Source organism: Dromiciops gliroides, chromosome 3 (assembly GCF_019393635.1).
Source record: "Dromiciops gliroides isolate mDroGli1 chromosome 3, mDroGli1.pri, whole genome shotgun sequence".
Taxonomy (NCBI): domain Eukaryota; kingdom Metazoa; phylum Chordata; class Mammalia; order Microbiotheria; family Microbiotheriidae; genus Dromiciops; species Dromiciops gliroides.
In genome coordinates, this window is record NC_057863.1 from 341,631,621 (window position 1) to 341,650,774 (window position 19,154).

Here is a 19,154-nt window from a genome sequence, read left to right on the forward strand (position 1 = left end):
TGTCTCTCCCATTAGAATATAACTTCTTGAGGATGTAAACTTTATTATTTTTGTCTTTGTATCAGCAGAATTTGGTAGCTAGGAGGAGGCATTTAATCAATGCTCACTGACTGATACAGATGAGACATAAGCTCTCTCCCGAGAACACCGATGTCTGAGACCACCAGGTGGTAGCAGAGAGTTAGGGCTTCGCAGGACTGCTCTCAGAAAAATCTGATTTCTAATTACTGTACCTACTAACACTTATATGATTATTTTTTACAGTTGTAAACATAGGCAAGGATATTTGTACATGATTTATCTCTTAATATCCTGTATAAATAAAATATGAGTAATTTTCTAAAGCTTAAACTACACACAGGTTCTGATCAGTGCGAATAATGACTGCCATGAAGTGGCCCCGTGTATTTAGATTTGAACTATTTGAAGTTATAATTACATAAAACATGGTAATTTGTTCCAGCCCAATGGAAATATGTAGTGCAAATCTGAATAGTGTGACCACTTCACAGGATTCACTGTTTGCACTAATCAGTACCTGGCTGTATCACCTAACCACCAGCTAATATTTAGTTTTGTGTGTATATGTTTGAGTGTATTTGTATATATACAAATTTTAGATTTATATAGTATGTATTTTTACAGGTACATGAAATCTTCCCCATTCAACTACAGGCTCATTGGTACTAGGGATTATTTCATTTTCTTGTATTTGCTTCCCTAGTGCCTGACACAATAAGTAGCTACGTAATAAATCCTTATTGACTGATTTGATTGAAGAAGAGAAATGAGAATGCATCCTTCACCCAACTACCCTTCTTCAAAAAAGGAAGGGATTATGGACATGGAATCCTACATATACTTGATTTTTTTTTTCATGACGCACCATTTCCTTTATTTGTACAAAATAGTGAATAACCATACAGGCTGAGAAAAATGGGTGGTTTTAGGGTTTAAACAAGTACTTCTGTCCGGAATGAAGTATCTATTTTGAAGGCTTGGGACTTGCAGCTTTAGCCTCAGCATCTTTGCATTTGGACTCAGCAGCCTTAGCAGCCTTGGGATCAGACTTAGTTGTCTTGGGATCTGACTTGGCTACCTTGGCGGTAGACTTTGTGACCTTGGGGTTGGACTTGGCAGCCTTGGGATCAGACTTACTGACCTTGGCATCAGACTTGGCGGCCTTGGGGTCAGTGGTCCTGGCAACCTTAGAGGCAGGCTTTGTGATCTTGGGGCCTGGGCGTTTGATGCCGACCCTAGGGCCTGGACGCTTTGTGGCCATCTTGAGGCTAGCATGCTAGGCACTGGCCTTGGGGATATTGGGCATCTTGTGCCTGAGGAGCTTGGCCTTGGAGGCCTTGGTGCTCAGGGCCTTGATGGCTTTGGCATTGTTGGCCTGCATCTTCTCCAGTCCCTTCTTGTTGTGTTTCTTGGCAAAGTGCATGTTTCTCAGAAACTTGGGGTCAACCCCTTTCAGAGACTCGTATCTCTGTGACCTAGGTTTCTTGATGCCATTTCTGTGACATTTTCTTGATTGGTTGTGGGTGGTATGGTTCTTAGACTTAGTCATCTTTACACTGGAGCCTGCACTAACAGGCACTCCACCGACTGGAAGAGGAATGTGTTACCTAGTTCTAATGAACTGATTTTTTCCTTCCTCATTACTTTTTTATTCTTTTTTGAAACTGTGTAGCTATCTGAATGGAGGTAGGATATACTGGGAAATAAATATGTGTCAGATTTGTGGACAGAGGAAGAATTTAGGACCAAAGAAAATTAAGAGAGTGATACAAATTGCAAAATGGATGATTTTGATAATATAAAATTTAAAAGTTTTTGCACAAGCAAAGCTAATGTAACCAAGATGAGGGAAGCAGAAAACTGGGAAAGAATATTTCAAACAAGTATCTTGAATAAAGTTCTCTTTTCTTAAGTATATAGAGAACTGAGTCAAAATTATATACAAGTCATTTCCCAATTGATAAATGGTCAAAGGATATGAAACGGTAGTTTTCAGATAAAGAAACCAAAGCTATCTATAGTCACATGAAAAAATGCTCTAGAAGATCACTACTGATCAGAGAAAAGCAAATTAAAACACCTCTGAAATATCACCTCACACATATCAGAGTGGCAATATAACAAAAAAAGGAAAATATTGGATGTTGGGGGACGGATTTGGAAATCAAAACTTTAAATAAAAATGTTTATTATTTTTAAAAGAAATAAATATGATATAAAACCAAACTATAGTAATAAAATTTTGCACAATTGCCAAGTCATTTGGAAGCAAATTTAGTAAATAAAGTGATCAAGCTGTCTGACATAATTTTGAATCCAAAAGGAAATATTTCCATAAGATATCAAAACTAATTTTCTTATATAATTTATAATTTGGCCCTGAAGATAATTCTGAAAAGGGAATTCCAATATGAGACATCAGGAGTACCCATCCCATTGCTGTAAACCTAACAATAGGGACAGACTTACCTTTTTCTAAGCAGCAGTTATTTAATATTTATAAAGTACCCACTACATGCCAGGCACACTGCTAAGAAATGGGGATACAAAAAAAGGCAAAAGATAGTCCCTGATCTCAAGGAACTCACAATCTAATGATGCACTATCAATGGCTCTTATGTAGGGATTCTGGTGAGAGGGGGATTCCAGTAGCAATTGAGGAAAGAGCATTGGCAAATTCAAGATGGGAGTCTGTTCCACTGGCAGGGTAGAGATAGCTCTGGCAACTGGGAGGAGGAATGATTGGTCAAAAGGTTGTTGGACTTGAGCAGTCCGTAGATAAGGTTGATAAGGAAAATTGGTAAGTTTAGAAGCATTTCATGTAACTATGACAGGATGGGGTCAAATCTAATGATATGAAGGAGCTAAGTAAAGGTGAAGGGTAGAAGAATGGAGTTAGCTCTAGCAGGAATGTAAAGAGATGAGGGATGGTGGTAGAAATGAACAAAAGGAATTGCAGCAAGGCAATCAATCAAAACACATTTATTAAGCATCTACTATGTGCCAGGTACTATGCTAAGCACTAAGCAAATAGTGTGGAAGTGTTAATAGAGAAAAATGAAGAATCACTATTAACAAAAGCAATGGGGAAGGTAGAAGATTATTTTTTAGAGAGCTAAGTCAGTCAAGGAGGTAAATTTTTTGGTAGTGTAGTTATTCCTGTTGCATATTTATAAGTTGAAAACTGCTATAGTTCCCATCAGTGTTGTTGGAAATAAAACACTGCCAGTCATGTGAATAGAAAAATAGGCAACTGAAATTTCCTCTGCTGTGATACTGCCTAATTCACAAATGTGAATCTACCCATGTAAAATTTACTAGAATAAAGGAAATCTGGTCACTATTTGTTTACCATAAAAATTGAATGAGCCAAAGTCGCAGAGAGAAGGAAACTAGTGAAAATATAAATATCTGATAAAGAAAAATTATATTTTGGCTAGCTCCTTTCAGTAGGAAACAAGACCTTTTAAGAGGAATATTATATATAACTTATCAGCACTCAAAGTCACATCCTTCCTATAATATGTATTATTCAAATTTACACTGAACTCTTCCTACTACCACATACCAACTCCCTTTATTTTCATTTATTTAAAGGAACAGCCACATGTATCACCATTAGGAATAACAGAAACTCTAAACAGATTAGGAGAGTATACTTATTATAAAGCCCTCTCCCAAACTTTCTACTAAAAGTTATTAACCAGAGTTTCCTGGGACTACCAGTACCAATGACATGTTCCTTAAGAAATCTAACAATAGCTGACCCTAAACAGTTTTGAATAACTTGAAATAGATAATTCCTATGGGTGTTGCTATTAGAGAACTCTAGGCAGTCTCTGATTTTGGCCTAAAAATTCTGTTTTATGTAATAGATTAAGATAGACAGTTTTAAATGGAGGAGAACATATTGGAAAAGTCTCTCAGGGCAGCTAGGTAGTGCAGTGGATAGAGCACTGGCCCTGGAGTCAGAAGGACCTAAGTTCAAATCCGGCCTCAGACACTTAACACTTACTAGCTGTGTGACCCTAGGCAAGTCACTTAACCCAAATTGCCTCACAAAAACAAAAAACAAAAGAAAAAATTCTCTCAGGAAAAGAGATAAAATGGTAATAATAATAGCACCTATCTCATAAGGCTGCTGTGAGGATGAAATCAGTAAGCATGTGTAGTGTTTTGTAAACTTTTTAAAGTACTAGCTATAGAGACCAAACTGAACTATTTCTGTTTTACAGATAAGGAAACTGAGCCAGAGGTTAAGCAACTTGCCCAGGGTCACACAGCAAATGTGTCTGAGGTAGGATTCAAAATTAGGTCTTCCAGACTCCAAGTCCTGGGCTCTATCTACTGTGCCATCTAGCTACCTGAACCTAATTCATTACCTTTCCCCTTAAACCCTTGCCTCTTCTTCCCAGTCACCCAGGCTCCCAAACTAGAAGCCATTCTCTAGTCCCCTCTCCCTCCATATCCAATCTGTTGCAAAGGTTTGTCAAGTTTATTTTCATAGCATCTCTTAAATATGCCCCTTCTCTCTTCTGACACTCCACCACCCTCCTGTAGGCCCTCATCACCTCAGACCTGGACTACAAAAGGCTACTGATTGGTCTGTTTCACTTCTCTCACCACTCCAATCCCTCCTCCACTCAAATATCAAAGTGATCCTCTTAAAGGACAAGCTTGATCGTATTAAACCTCTATTTGACAAATTCAAGTAATTCCCTATTACTTCCAGGTTTATATATAAAATCCTCTGATTTTTAAAGTCTCTTATAAACTAGTCCCTTCCTACCTTTTCAGTTTGCTGTTCTCTTATTCCCTTTATTTCCCTCACTCCCAGAGGTTCTTTGATCCCAGGACATTGGCTTCCATACACAAAAACATCCATCTCCCAACTCAATGCACATTCAATGGCTTTCCCCCAAGCCTGGAATTCCTCCACATCTACCACTAGGCTTCCTTCAAGTCTCAACTAAAGTCCCACCTTCTGCAAGAAGCCTTTCTTCTTAAATCTTCCTTAACATTAGTGCCTTCCCTCTGAAATTACCTCACTAAGTGTTGGAGTGGCTATAGTTTGGCCTGAAGTCAAGACTACCTGGTATTATAAAAATTATTTCTAAAAATTGAGAAAGGGATTCTACCAAACTCTTTTTAAGAGACAAATATAATGCTGACACCTAAGCTAGGGAGAGGTAAAGAGAAATAAATCTACAGGCCAATATTCCTAAAGACTCAATACAAAAATATTGAATAAAACATTAGCAAAGGAGTTATAATAATATATTTTGGTGTGCTGTCTCATTGTTCTCATTCTTTTTTTTTTTTTTTGGCGGGGAAATAGGGGTTAAGTGACTTGCCCAGGGTCACACAGCTAGTAAGTGTCAAGTGTCTCAGGCTGGATTTAAACTCAGGTACTCCTGAATCCAGGGCCAGTGCTTTATCCACTGTACCACCTAGCTGCCCCTTCTCATTCTCTTTAAACAGATTAGTGATGATTTCTGTTTTGTTTTTTGATCCACTCATTCTTTGAGATTAGATTTTTTAGTTTCCAATTAATTTATAATATGCTTCCATGGCCCTTTCTTTATTGAATGTAATTTTTATTGAATCATGGTTTGAAAGGATGCATTTAATATTTTTACTCTCCTTCATTTGTTTGTGAAGTACACACACACAAAATACAAGCAAAGTCTCAAGGGAAAAATGTGAATTGGGCATAAGCCCAATAAGAATATCTGAAAGAGAAACCCAAAGAACTCTCGCATTTTCCTTTGCCGTAAACTCCTTTACAAATGAGCTCTGCGGCCTAGCATCTCCTTCCCCCAAGCCAGGTCACTCATGATCATCCGCTGCAGCCCACTGCCTGACAGGTGCTGCTCAGGAGCTGCCACTAAGGTTTACATCAGCACAAGAAGAAACAAGTAACATGGCAGAAATCCCTTCCAGTGGTAAACTCGTAGCAACCCATGACTACTACCGAAGACGTCTGGGTTCCATTTCCAGCAACAGCTCCTGTGGAAGTGCTGAGTACTCTGGCGAAGTGATCCCCCACCATCCTAGTCTTCCCAAATCAGACCCAGGCCACTGGTGGGTGAGCTTCTTCTTCAGGAAGTCAAGTCATCCATTCATAACTGTATTGGAATCCCCAGAGCAGTCAAGAATTTTCCAGGTTGCCCATGGCATGATCACTTGTGACTTGGCTCAGGAGGCTATGAGGAAACAGCATGTCAGTGAACCCAGAAAAACCAACACTGAGCCTTCTGTATGAGCAGCAGCACCCTCTGTGCTGCTCCCCTGCTTCTGAAGTGTGCTAGGCATCAGAGCCCATCTCCCCTCCCCTCCCTCACCACCCCTCCCCCTTCACTCTCCCACCTATTCCCTTATAATAGACAGGCTGCTTAACTGTAGAAATAGTTGTGTTGTGTGTGTGGTTTTTTTAAAAAGGAAAACAAAAACAAAACACACACAAAAAAAACAAGTAAAAGAAACCACACTGTTATCATTTGTTTGGTTTTTTTACTATCCAAATCACCTATGTGGCTTTCCAGCAACCTCAGTAAAACTTTGTTTACTGTGTACTCAAGAGAAACTAATAAACTTTGAGCAGCCTTTAAAAAAAAGAGTATCTGAAAGAACTAAAAATGATTTTCAAAATCAAAGAGTGGTAAAGGAAAATTTAGTTTAAAAAAAAGGATGGATTTACCCATAAAATAGAAGCAGACAGTGGAATGGATTAGAAACTAGAATCCAACAGTATACTGTTTACAAGAAACACACTTGAAAAAGAGAGACAGATAAAATTAGGAGCTAGAGAAGAATCTATTGTGCTTCACCTGAAGTAAAAAAGGCAGGTGTAGCAATCATGATCACAGACAAAGCAGAAACAAAAACAGACCTAATTTAAAAGATAGGCAGAGGAGCAGCTAGGTGGCGCAGTGGATAAAGCACCAGCCCTGGATTCAGGAGGACCTGAGTTCAAGTCCAGCCTCAGACACTTGACACTTACTAGTTGTGTGACCCTGGGCAAGTCACTTAACCCTCACTGCCCTGCCCCAAAAAACAAACAAATAAATAAATAGGCAGAGAAACTACATCTTGCTAAAAGGCACCACAAAAAAAAATGAAGTGATACCAATTCTAAACATATGCATAAAATGGCATAGTATCTACATTCTTAAAGGAAAAATTAAATGAGCTATAGGAAGAAAAATACAGTAAAGCCATACTGGGGCAAGGGGGATTTCAACTTTACCCTCTCAGAGCTAAATAAATCTAACCATAAAATAAATAAGAAAGAAGTTAAGGAGATGAAAAGAATTTTAGAATAGATCTCTGGAAAAAACTGAATGGGAATAGAAAGAGTATACTTATTTGGATAGAGTGCCCAGCCTCACACACTAACTACTGCCCCTGTGCAAGTCACTTAACCCTGTTTGCCTCAGTTGCTCTTCTGTAAAATGAGCTGGAGAAGGAATTGACAAAACATTCCAGTATCTTTGCCAAGAAAAGCCCAAATGAGGTCAGAAAGAGTCTGACACAACTGAAAAACAACCAAGCAATGTAACTTTTTCTCAGCTGTACATGGCAATTTTACAAAAACTGACCATGTATTAGGGCATTAAAAACCTCACAAACAAATGAAGGAAAGTAAAAATATCAAATGCATCCTTTCAGACCATAATGCAATAAAAATTACATTCAATAAAGAAAGGGCCATGGAAGCACAGATTATAAATTAAATGGAAACTAAACAATCTAATCCTAAAGAATGAGTGGATCAAAAAACAAAACAGAAATAATGAGTAATCTGTTTAAAGAGAATGAGAACAATGAGACAACATACCAAAATTTGTGAAATACAGTCAAAGAAGTATTTAAGGCAAATTTTATATTTCTAAATACATATATCACTAAAAGAAAAAGAACAGAACAAAAAATTGGACATGCAACTAAAAAAAAAATTTAATCCCTAATTAAACACTGAAGTGGAAATATCAAAAATCAAAGGACATATTAATAAAATTTAAATTTAAAAAACCCATTGAACAAATATATAAAACTGGGAGCTGGTTTTATGGAAAAAATAATAAAATAGATATATGACTGATTATTTTGATTTAAAAAGAGAAAGAGGGGGCAGCTAGGTGGCACAGTGAATAAGGCATTGGCCCTGGATTCAGGAGGACCTGAGTTCAAATCCAGCCTCAGACACTTTACATGTTCTAGCTGTGCGACCCTGGGCAAGTCACTTAACCCTCATTGCCCCACAAAAACAAAAACAAAAACAAAGAAAAAGAGAGTGAAAGAAAATATGTATCAAAAATGAAAACAGTGGACACACCACCAATAAAGATAAAATTAAAGCAAATTTTAGGAGTTACTTTGCCCAATTATAGATCAGTAAAACTGATAGTTTAAGTTTAATGAATATTTACTAAAATATAAACTACCCAGATTGACAGAAGAAGAAATAGAATACCTAAATAACCCTATCTTAGGGCAGAGCCAAGACAGCAGAAAGAAGCCAGGAAGTTACCTGAGTTCTCTTGAGTTTCCCTCAGAAACAACATTAAATTAAGCCTTAAACAGATTCTGGAGCTTACAGAACCTAGAAAAAGGCAGAGAGAAACAATCTTCTACCTTGAAATAATTTAGAAGACTTCAGGAAAGGTCTGTCTCACTTGGGTGAAAGGGGAATACAGCGTGGAGGGTGTCTGGCCAAGACAGCAGGAGGCTCTTGACCACAGTACAGATCAGCAGCTGAGGCCCTTTGGTCCTGGTTCAATAGCTGATAGTGCAGCAAGCCAGTTGTGAGACCCCCCCACCCCCCAGCCCTGGCTAAGGGGAAAAACTGCCAACTAGATAACAACCCACAGGACAGGTATGACTAAGCCAAGCCATCCTGAAACAGAATGGTGAGGAAACAGCAAGCCCCAGAGGTCTCAGAGCAGAAAGTCAGTGATCAGGCCCCTGGGCCCTAGCACAAGAAGTTTGCAACAGTGACCCCTGTGCCCCAGGAGCAGACATCAACTTTAAAAGTCAAAAAATAGGTTAAAATACAAGGAAGAAACAACAACAACAACAACAAAAACCCTTACCATAGAGAACTTTTATGGTGACAGAGAAAACCAAAACTCAAACTCAGATTAGAACAACTGTCAAAATGCCTACGTGTGAAGCCTCAAAGGGGAAGATGAATTGGTCTTAAGTCCAAAAAACTTTCTTGGAAGAGCTCAAAAAGGATTTTTTAAAATCAAATAAGAGAGGTAGAAGAAAAAAATGGGAAAAAATGAGAGAAATAATAGTTATACAAGAAAAATATGAAAAAATAGTCAACATCTTGGGAAAAGAAGCACAAAAAATGACTGAAGAAAACAATTCCTTTAAAATACAATTGGCCAGATGGTAAAGGAGGTGCAAAAGCTTACTGAAAAAAATAATAACTTAAATGTGAAAGCTAATGACTCTATGAGACACCAGGAATCTGTCAAACAGAATCAAAAGAATGAAAAAATAGAAGAAAGGAAAAATGAAGAAATGAAAAATACAAGAAAATACCTCATTGGGAAAAACAACTGACCTGGAAAATAGATCTAAGAGATTTAAGTATGATTGGACTACCTGGAAGCCATGATCAAAAAAAGAATCTAGACACCATATTCTAGGAAATTATCAAGGAAAATTGCCCTGATATTCTAGAACCAGAGGATAAAACAGTCATTGAAAGAATCCACCAATCACCACTTTGCAACAATTGGAGTGACGCCACCTGCTGGAGATTTACTGTAGAAAAGCTCCTCCATGAGGAGAAGGCGTCTGAGGGCAAGCCATGTGGTCAGTTCCTTGGCGTCAGGAAGTGACATTTGCTCATGGGTACTGTCTATCAAAGCTACCAGCCAGGGGCGGCTAGGTGGCTCAGTGGATAAAGCACCGGCCCTGGATTCAGGAGTTCCTGAATTCAAATCCAGCCTCAGACACTTGACACTTACTGGCTGTGTGACCCTGAGCAAGTCACTTAACCCCCATTGCCCCACAAAAACAACAACAACAACAACAAAAGCTACCAGCCAATCAACTTGAGGAGCCTCCCATTTCTGGGAAGAGGACACAAAGTAGGAAGTGGATGCTGGCGGAGGGATTCTTCCTCTTTTTTGTTCCTGACCTTGCCATGGCGGATCAGATGATGAGGTCTCTTAGAAATAGTTAGATTTTTACCTTACTCTCTGATCATTAGATCTTAATGCTCTTTAATAAATACTTACTCAAATACTCTTGCTAAAGCTTATAATTTATTGGCGACCACTCATTAGATATTTTAGACAGAGTAGCTAGGATTTTAGCCCCTTACAACCTGAAAGAGATCCCAAAATGAAAACTCCAAGGAATATTATAACCAAATTCCAAAATTATCAGGTGAAGGAGAAAATACTGAAAAGTAGCAAGAAACAATTTAAAAATGAAGGCACAGTCAGGATTACACAGGACCCAGCAACTTCAACATTAAAGGATTGGAGGGCTTGGAATATAATATTCTGGTAGGCAAAGGAGCTTGGATTGCAACCAAAAATCAACCACCAGCACAACTGAGCATTATCTTTCAGGGGAAAAGATGGACAATCAATAAAATAGGGGAATTTCAGGTTTTCCTGATGAAAAGACCAGAACTGAACAGATAATCTGATCTTCAAATATAAGACTCAAGAGAAGTATAAAAAGGTATACAGGGGTAAAAGCCATGTTATTCAATAAGGTTAAACTGTTTATATCCCTACATGGGAAGATAATACTTATAAGTCTTGAGAACTGTATCTCTACTTGGGCAAATAGGAGGAGTAAACATAGATGGTATAGATATAAATTGACTTTAATGTGATGATATAAAAAAAAGGGATGAAAAAAGGATGATATGGAGAGGAGAGGAAAGGGGAGGTAAAATGGGGTGAATTATATCATAAGAGGTGCAAAAGACCTATTACGATAAAGGGAAAGAATGGAGAGGTGAACACTGTTTCAATCTTACTCTCATCAGATTTGACTCAAAGAAGAATAACATACATACTAATTTGGATAAAGACATTTATCTTGCCCTATAGGGAAGTAAAAGTGTAAGGGGAAAGGGGGGAGGGGCATTGATAGAAGGGAGAGCAAAAGTAGGAGAGGAAAAGGGAGGGGAGTTAATTAAAGGGAGGGCAGATTGAGGGAAGCAGTGGTCAGAAGCAATAGGGTAAAAGGAGAGAGAAGAGAATAACTGTGAATGTGAATGGGATGAACTCTCCCATAAAACAGAAGTGAATAGAAGAGTGTATTAAAAATCAGAATTGTACAATATGGTGTTTACAAGAAACACATTTGAAGCAGAGAGATACACACAGAGTAAAGGTAAAAGGTTGGAGCAGAATCTATTACACTTCGGCTGAAGTAAAAAAGCAGGAGTAGCAATCCTTATCTCAGACAAAGCAAAAGCAAAAATATACCTAATTAAAAGAGATAAGGAAGGAAACTACATCTCGCTAAAATATATAATAGACAATGAAGAAATATCAATACTAAATATGCACCAAGTGGTATAGCATCCAAATTCTTAAAGGAGAAGTTAAGGGAGTTACAGGAATAAATAGAAAACAAAACTATACTAGTGGGGGACCTCAACCTTCCCCTCTCAGAACTAGATAAATCTAACCACAAAATAAATAAGAAAGAAGTTAAGGAGGTAAATAGAATGTTAGAAAAGTTAATAGACATCTGGAGAAAAATTGAATGGAGATAAAAAGGAATAAATCTTTTTCTCAGTGGTTCATGGCACCTATACAAAAATTGACCATGTATTAGGGCTTGAAAACCTCATAGTCAAATGCAGAAAAGCAGAAATAGTAAATACATCATTTTCAGATCATGATGCAATAAAAATTACATATAATAAAGTGTCATGGAAAGAGAGACTGAAAATTAATTACAAACTAAATAATCTCATCCTAAAGAGTGAGTGGGTCAAACAACAAATCATAGAAACAATCAATAACTTCATCAAAGAGAATGAGAACAATGAGACAACATACCAAAACTCATGGGATGTAGCCAAAGCAGTTCTTAGGGGAAATTTTATATCTCTACATGCTTATGTGAATAAAACAAAAAGGAGATAAATGAGCTGGGCATGCAACTAAAAAAGTTAGAAAAAGAACAAATTTAAAATCCCCAATTAAATACTAAATTAGAAATTCTGAAAATCAAAGCAGAGATTAATAAAATTAAAAGTAAGAAAATTATAGGGTTAATAAATAAAACTAGGACCTGGTTTTATAAAAAAAAAGTCAATAAAATAGATAGACCTTTGGCTAATTTGATTTAAAAAAAGAAGAAAACCAAATTAACAGTATCAAAAATTAAAGGGGTAAAATCACCACCAATGAAGTAGAAATTAAAACAATCATTAGGAGTTATTTTGCCTAACTGTATGTCAATAAATTTGACAATCTAAAGGAAATGAATGGATATTTACAAAAATATAAATTGCCCAGATTAACAGAAGAAGAAATAAAATACCTGAATAGCCCCATTTTAGAAAAAGAAATTGAACAAGGCATCAATGGACTCCCTAAGAAAAGAATCTCCAAGGTCAGATGGATTCACAAGTGAATTCTACCAAACATTTAAAGAACAATTCCAATACTATAGAAATTATTTGGGGAAATAGGTGAAGAAGTTCTACCAAATTCCTTTCATAACACAAATATGGTGTTGACACCTAATCCAGAAGAGCCAAAACAAAGAAGGAAAAGCATAGCTCAATCTCCCTAATGAATACTGATGCAAAATTTTTTAATAAAATATTAACAAAGAAATTACAACAATTTGTAACCAGGATAATACACTACGACTAGATGGGATTTATACCAAGAATGTAGGGCTGGTTCAACATTAGGAAAACTATCAACATAATCAACCAAATCAGTAACAAAACTAACCAAAATCATATGATTATCTCAATAGATGCAGAAAAAACTTTTGATAAAATACAGCACACTCATTCCTATTAAAAACACTAGAGAGGGGCAGTTAGGTGGCACAGTGGAGGGACCTGAGTTCAAATTCAGGCTCAGACACTTGACACTAGCTGTGTGACCCTGGGCAAGTAACTTAAACCCCACTGCCCCACAAAACAAAAACATTAGAGGGCACAGAAATAAATGGAGTTTTCCTTAAAATAATAAGCAGTATCCACCTAAAACCATCAACAAGCATTATATGTAATGGGGATAAATTAGAGGAATTCCCAATAAGATCAGGGGTGAAACAAGGATGTCCATTATCACCACTATTATTCAATATTGTACTAGAAATGTTAACTTTGCAATAAAAGAAGAAAAAGAAATTAAAGCAATTAGAATAGGCAAGGAGGAAACAAAATTATCACTCTTTGCAGATGATATGATGGTATACCTAGAGAATCCTAGAGAATCAACTAAAAAACTACCAGAAACAATTAATTTTAGCAAAGTTGGTGGATATAAAATAAATCCACATAAACCATCAGTATTTCTATATATAACCAACAAAGCCTATAAGCAAGAGATAGAAAGAAAAAAATCCACTTAAAATAACTGTAGACAATACCAAAACAAACCCAAGAACTATATGAACACAATTACAAAACACTTTTCATATAAATAAAATCAGATCTAAATAACTAGAAAAATATCAATTGCTCAAGGATAGGCCAACCTAATATGATAAAAATGACAATTCTACCTAAATTAATTTACTTATTCAGTGCCATACTAATCAAACTACCTAAAAATTATTTTATAGAGCTAGAAAAAATGATAAAATTTATCTGGAAGAACAAAAGGTCAAGAATATCAAGGGAACTAATAAAAATACACAGGAAGGTAGGTTAGCTGTATCAAATCTAAAACTATACTATATAACATCAGTCATCAAAATTATTTGGTACTGGTTAAGAAATAAACTGGTGGATCAGTGGAATAGGTTAAGTACAGGAGACACAGTAGTAAATGATTATAGTAATCTACTGTTTGATAAACCCAAAGACCCCAGCTTCTGGGATAAGAACTCACCATTTGACAAAAACTGCTGGGAAAATTGGAGAAGAATATGGCAGAAACTAGGTATAGATCAAGATCTATATATATCAATATCAACACCATATACCAAAATAAGGTCAAAATAGGTACATGATTTAGACATAAAGGGTGATACTAAAGACAAATTAGGAGAGGAAGGTATAGTTTATCTCTCAGATCTGTGGAGAGAAGAATTTATGACCAAACAAGAGATTGAGAATATTATAAAATGCAAAATGGATCACTTTAATTACTTTAAATTTAAAAGGTTTTGTACAGAGGCAATGCAGTCAAGATTAGAAGGGAAGCAGAAATCTGGGAAACAATTTTTACAGGCAGTGTTTCTGATACAGTTCTCATTTCTAAAATATATACAGAACTGAATCAAATTTATAAGAATACAAATCATTCCCCAATTGAGAAACGGTCAAAGAATATGAACAATTTACATATGAAGAAATCAAAAGCTATCACCATATGAAAAAATGTTCTAAATTGTTATTGATGAAAGAAATACAAATTAAAACAACTCTGAGGTACCACCTCACACCTATCAGATTGGCTAATATGACAAAAAGGAAAATAATAACTGTTAGAAATATGGAAAAATTGGAACACTAATGCATTATTGGTGGAGTTGTGAACTGATCCAACCATTCTGGAGAGCATTTTGTAACTATGCCCAAAGGGCTATAAAACTGTGCATACCCTTTGACCCAGTAATACCACTATTAGTTCTGTATCCCAAAGAGATCATAAACAAAGAAAAAGGACCCATATGTACAAAAATATTTCTAGCAGCTCTCTTTGTGGTGGCAAAGAATTGGAAATTGAAGTGATGCCCATCAACTGGGGCGTGGTTGAAGAAGTTGTGATATATGAATGCAATGGAATACTATTGTGCTACAAGAAATGATGACCAGGCAGATTTCAGAAAAACCTGAAAAGACTTAAATGTACTGATGATGAGTGACGAGAACAGAACCAAGAGAACATTGTACACAATAATAGCAACATTGTGTGATGATCAGCTATAACAGACTTTGCTTTTCTCAGCAATACAATGATCTAAGACATTTCCAAAGGACTCCTGATGGGAAATGCTCTCCATATCCAGAAAAGAACTGTGGAATCTAAATGCAGATTGAACGATATTATTTTTACTTTTTCTTTTTTTTTCCTTTCTTGAGGTTTTTCCCTTTTGTTGATTCTTCTTTCACAACATGACATGTGGAAATATGTTTAATGTGATCACATCAAATTACTTGCTGTCTTGGGGAGGGAAGAAGGAAGGGAAAGAGAGAGAAAAATCTGGAACTCAAAATCTTACAAAAACAAATGTTGAAAACTATCCTTACATGTAACTGGAAAAAATACTATTAAGGGAAAAAACACCTTATCTTAGAAAAAGAAATTCAACAATTCATAACTGAGCTTCCTATGAAAAAATCTCCAGGACCACCTGGATTTACAAGTGAATTCTACCAAACATTTAGGGAACAATTAATCTCAATACTATACAAACTATTTGAAGGTAAAGGAATCCTACCAAATTCCTTTTATGACACAAATATGGTTTTGATACCTAAGCCAAGGAAAGCAAAAACAGAGAAAGAAAACTACAGGCCTATTTCCCTAATAAATAATGATGCAAAAATTTTAAATAAAATGCTAGGAAGATTACAGCAATATATCATACATTATGGCCAGGTAGGATTTATACCAGGAATGCTGGGCTGGTTCAATATTATGAAAATTATAAATGATCATATGAATAACAAAAGCAAAAAAACCTTTATGATTATATCAATAGATACAGAAAAGGCTTCTGACAAAATATAACACCCATTCCTATTAAAAATAATAGAAAGGTGGCGCAGTGGATAGAGCACCAGCCCTGGAGTCAGGAGTACCTGGGTTCAAATCCAGCCTCAGAGATTTAACACTTACTAGCTGTGTGACCCTGGGCAAGTCACTTAAACCCAATTGCCTCACTAAAAATAAATGAATGAATGAATGAATGAATGAATAAATAAATAAATAAAAAATAGAAAGATAGGAATAAATGGATCCTTTCTTAAAATAAGTAGTACTTATCTAAAACCAAGTATAAGCATTATCTTATTAGATAGCATCATAGATCAGTGGTGAAACAAATTAGAAGCATTGTAGATCAGTGATGAAACAAATGTCCATTATCACCACTTTTATTCAATGTAATAGAAAGACTAACTATAGCAATAAAACAAGAAAAATAAACTGAAGGAATAAAAATAAGCGATGAGGAAACAAAACAATTGCTCTTTCCAGATAATATAATGCTACACTAAAGAACCCTAGAGAATCAACTAAAAAACTAGCTGAAACAATTAACATCTTTAAGAAAGTTACAGGATATTAAAAAAAAAAAACCACATAAATCATCAGGATTTCTATTAACAACAAAACCCAACAGCAAGAGAAATCCATTTAAATAACTTTAGACATTATAAAATATTTGGGAATCTACCTGCCAAGACAAATTCAGCAACTATATGAGGTCAATTACAAAATTTTTTTCATGCAAATAAAAACAAATCTTAACAACTGGAGAAATATTCATTGTTCATGGATAGGTTAAAACAATATAATAAAAATGACAATTTTGCCAAAATTTATTTATCTATTTATTGCCATTCCAAACTACTAAAGAATTGCTTTATAAGGCTAGGAAAAAAAAACAATAAAATTCATCCAGAAGAACAAAAAGTCAAGAATATCAAGGAAATCATTGGAAAAAAATCAATCAATCAAATGAAAAAATGTGAAGGAAGGCAGGCTGGTAGTACCAGATTTCAAACTATAATACAAAGCAGTAATCACTTAAATAATGTGGATAAGAAATAGAGCAGTAGATCAGTGAAAAGAGATTAGTTTCACAGTACATAGTAGCAAATGATCATCGTAATCTAGTGTTTGATAAACCCAAAGATCCAAACTTTAGGGGCAAGAACTTATCATTTGACAAAAATTGTTAGAAAAACCAGTGAGGTGTATGGTAGAAACAAGCTAGGCATAGACCTACATTTCAAACCATATACCAAGTTAAAATCAAAATGGGTATACGATTTGGACATAAAGCAGGATATCATAAGCAAATTAGGGAAGCATGGAAAATCTTACCTGTCAGATCTATGAATAAAGAAGAATTTATGATAGAGAGGATCACTACCATATGAAAAAATACTCTAAATCACTATTGGTTAGAGAAATGCAAATTAAAACAACTCTGATGTAACACCTCACACCTAGCAGATTGGCTAATATGACAAAAAATGGAAAATAAAAAATGTTGGAGAAGCTGTGGAAAAATTGGAACACTAACACATTGTTGGTGGAATTGTGAACTGATCTAGCCATTCTGGAGAGCAATTTGGAACTATACCCAAAGGGCTATGGGACTATGCATACCCTTTGACCGAGTAATACCACTACTAGGTCTGTAGCACAAAGAGATCATAAAAGGGAAAAGGACTCACATACAAAAATAGTTCTAGCAGCTCTCTTTGTGGTGGCAAAGAATTGGAAATTGAGGGAATGCCCATCACTTGGGGAATTGCTGAACAAGTTGTGGTATATGAATGTAATGGAATACTATTGTGCTACAAGAAATGATGATCAAGCAGATTCCAGAAAAACCTGGAAAGACTTAAGTGGACTATACTGAGTGAAGTGAGCAGAACCAGGAGAACATTGTACACAGTAACAGAAACACTTTTCAATGATAAACTGTGGTAGATTTAACTCTCCTCAGCAATACAATGATCCAAGACAACTCCAAAGGACTCATGATGGAAAATGTTTTCAACATCCAGAAAAAAGAAACAGAGGGTAAAACAGAAATTGAAAGAATTCACCAGTTCCTTCACCCCCAGCAGCCAACATGGGTCGTGTTCGGACCAAGACTGTGAAGAAGGTGGCCCAGGTTATCATCAAAAAGTACTACACTCTCCTGGGCAACAACTTCCACACCAATAAGCACATGTTCAAGGAGATCACCATCATCCCTAGCAAGTAGCTCCACAACAAGATCATGGGATTTGTTACTCATCTGATGAAGCGCATCCAGAGCGGCCCTGTGAGAGGTATCTCCATCAAACTGCAGGAAGAAGAAAGAGAAAGGAGGGATAACTATGTCCCTGAGGTCTCTGCTTTGGATCAGGAGATCACTGAAGTGGACCCTGATACCAAAGAAATGTTGAAACTCCTGGACTTTGGCAATTTGTCCAACCTGCAAGTTACCCAGCCCATGGTTGGGATGAACTTCAAAACACTAAGAGGAGCTGTTTAATATTTACTTTTGCCTTCTTTCCATTAAACTTGGGAACCCCTCCCCAACAAAAAAAGAATTCACCAATAACCCCCATAAAGAGATCCCAAAATGAAAACTCCCAGGAATATCAGAGCCAAATTTACAGAGCTCCCAGATCAAGGAGAAAATATTGCAAGCATCCAGAAAGTAACAATTCAAATATCATGGAACCACAGTCATGATAACAAAAGATTTAGCAGCTTCTTCATTAAAGAATCAGAGTTTGGAATATGATGTTTTAGATGGCAAAGGAGCTAAGATTACAACCAAGAATCACCTACCAAACAAAACTGAGTATAATCCTTCAAAGGAAGTAGACATTTAGAAATAGAGAACTTTCAATCACTCCTGATGAAAAGACCAGAACTTAAAAGAAAATGTTTGATTTTCAAACAAAATACTCAAGAGAAGCATAAAACAGTAGACAAGAAAGAGAAATCATAAGCGTTTCAATAAGGTTAAACTGTTTGTATCCCTACATGGGAAGATGGTGTTTATAACTCCTAAGAACTTTATCATTATTAGGATAGTAAGAGGGAGTTTACATAAGAGAACAGGGTTTGAGTTGACTATGGTGGGAAAATATCTAAAAAGTTAAATTATGGGGTGAAAAAGAGGGATGCACTGGGAGAAGGGAAAAGGGAGAGGTAGAATGGGGTACATTATTTCACATAAAAGAGGCACGAAAGAGCTTATACAGT

The 19,154-nt window shown here is 36.1% G+C and overlaps 1 protein-coding gene and 2 pseudogenes across 2 annotated transcripts in view; 1 reads left to right on the forward strand and 2 right to left on the reverse strand.

The window, feature by feature from the left end:
• RYK (receptor like tyrosine kinase) overlaps positions 1 to 19,154 on the reverse strand; it is a 109,131-nt gene that overhangs the window by 65,732 nt on the left and 24,245 nt on the right. The window lies entirely within an intron of this gene.
• On the reverse strand, positions 986 to 1,570 carry LOC122750885 (annotated as a pseudogene).
• On the forward strand, positions 18,025 to 18,432 carry LOC122750887 (annotated as a pseudogene).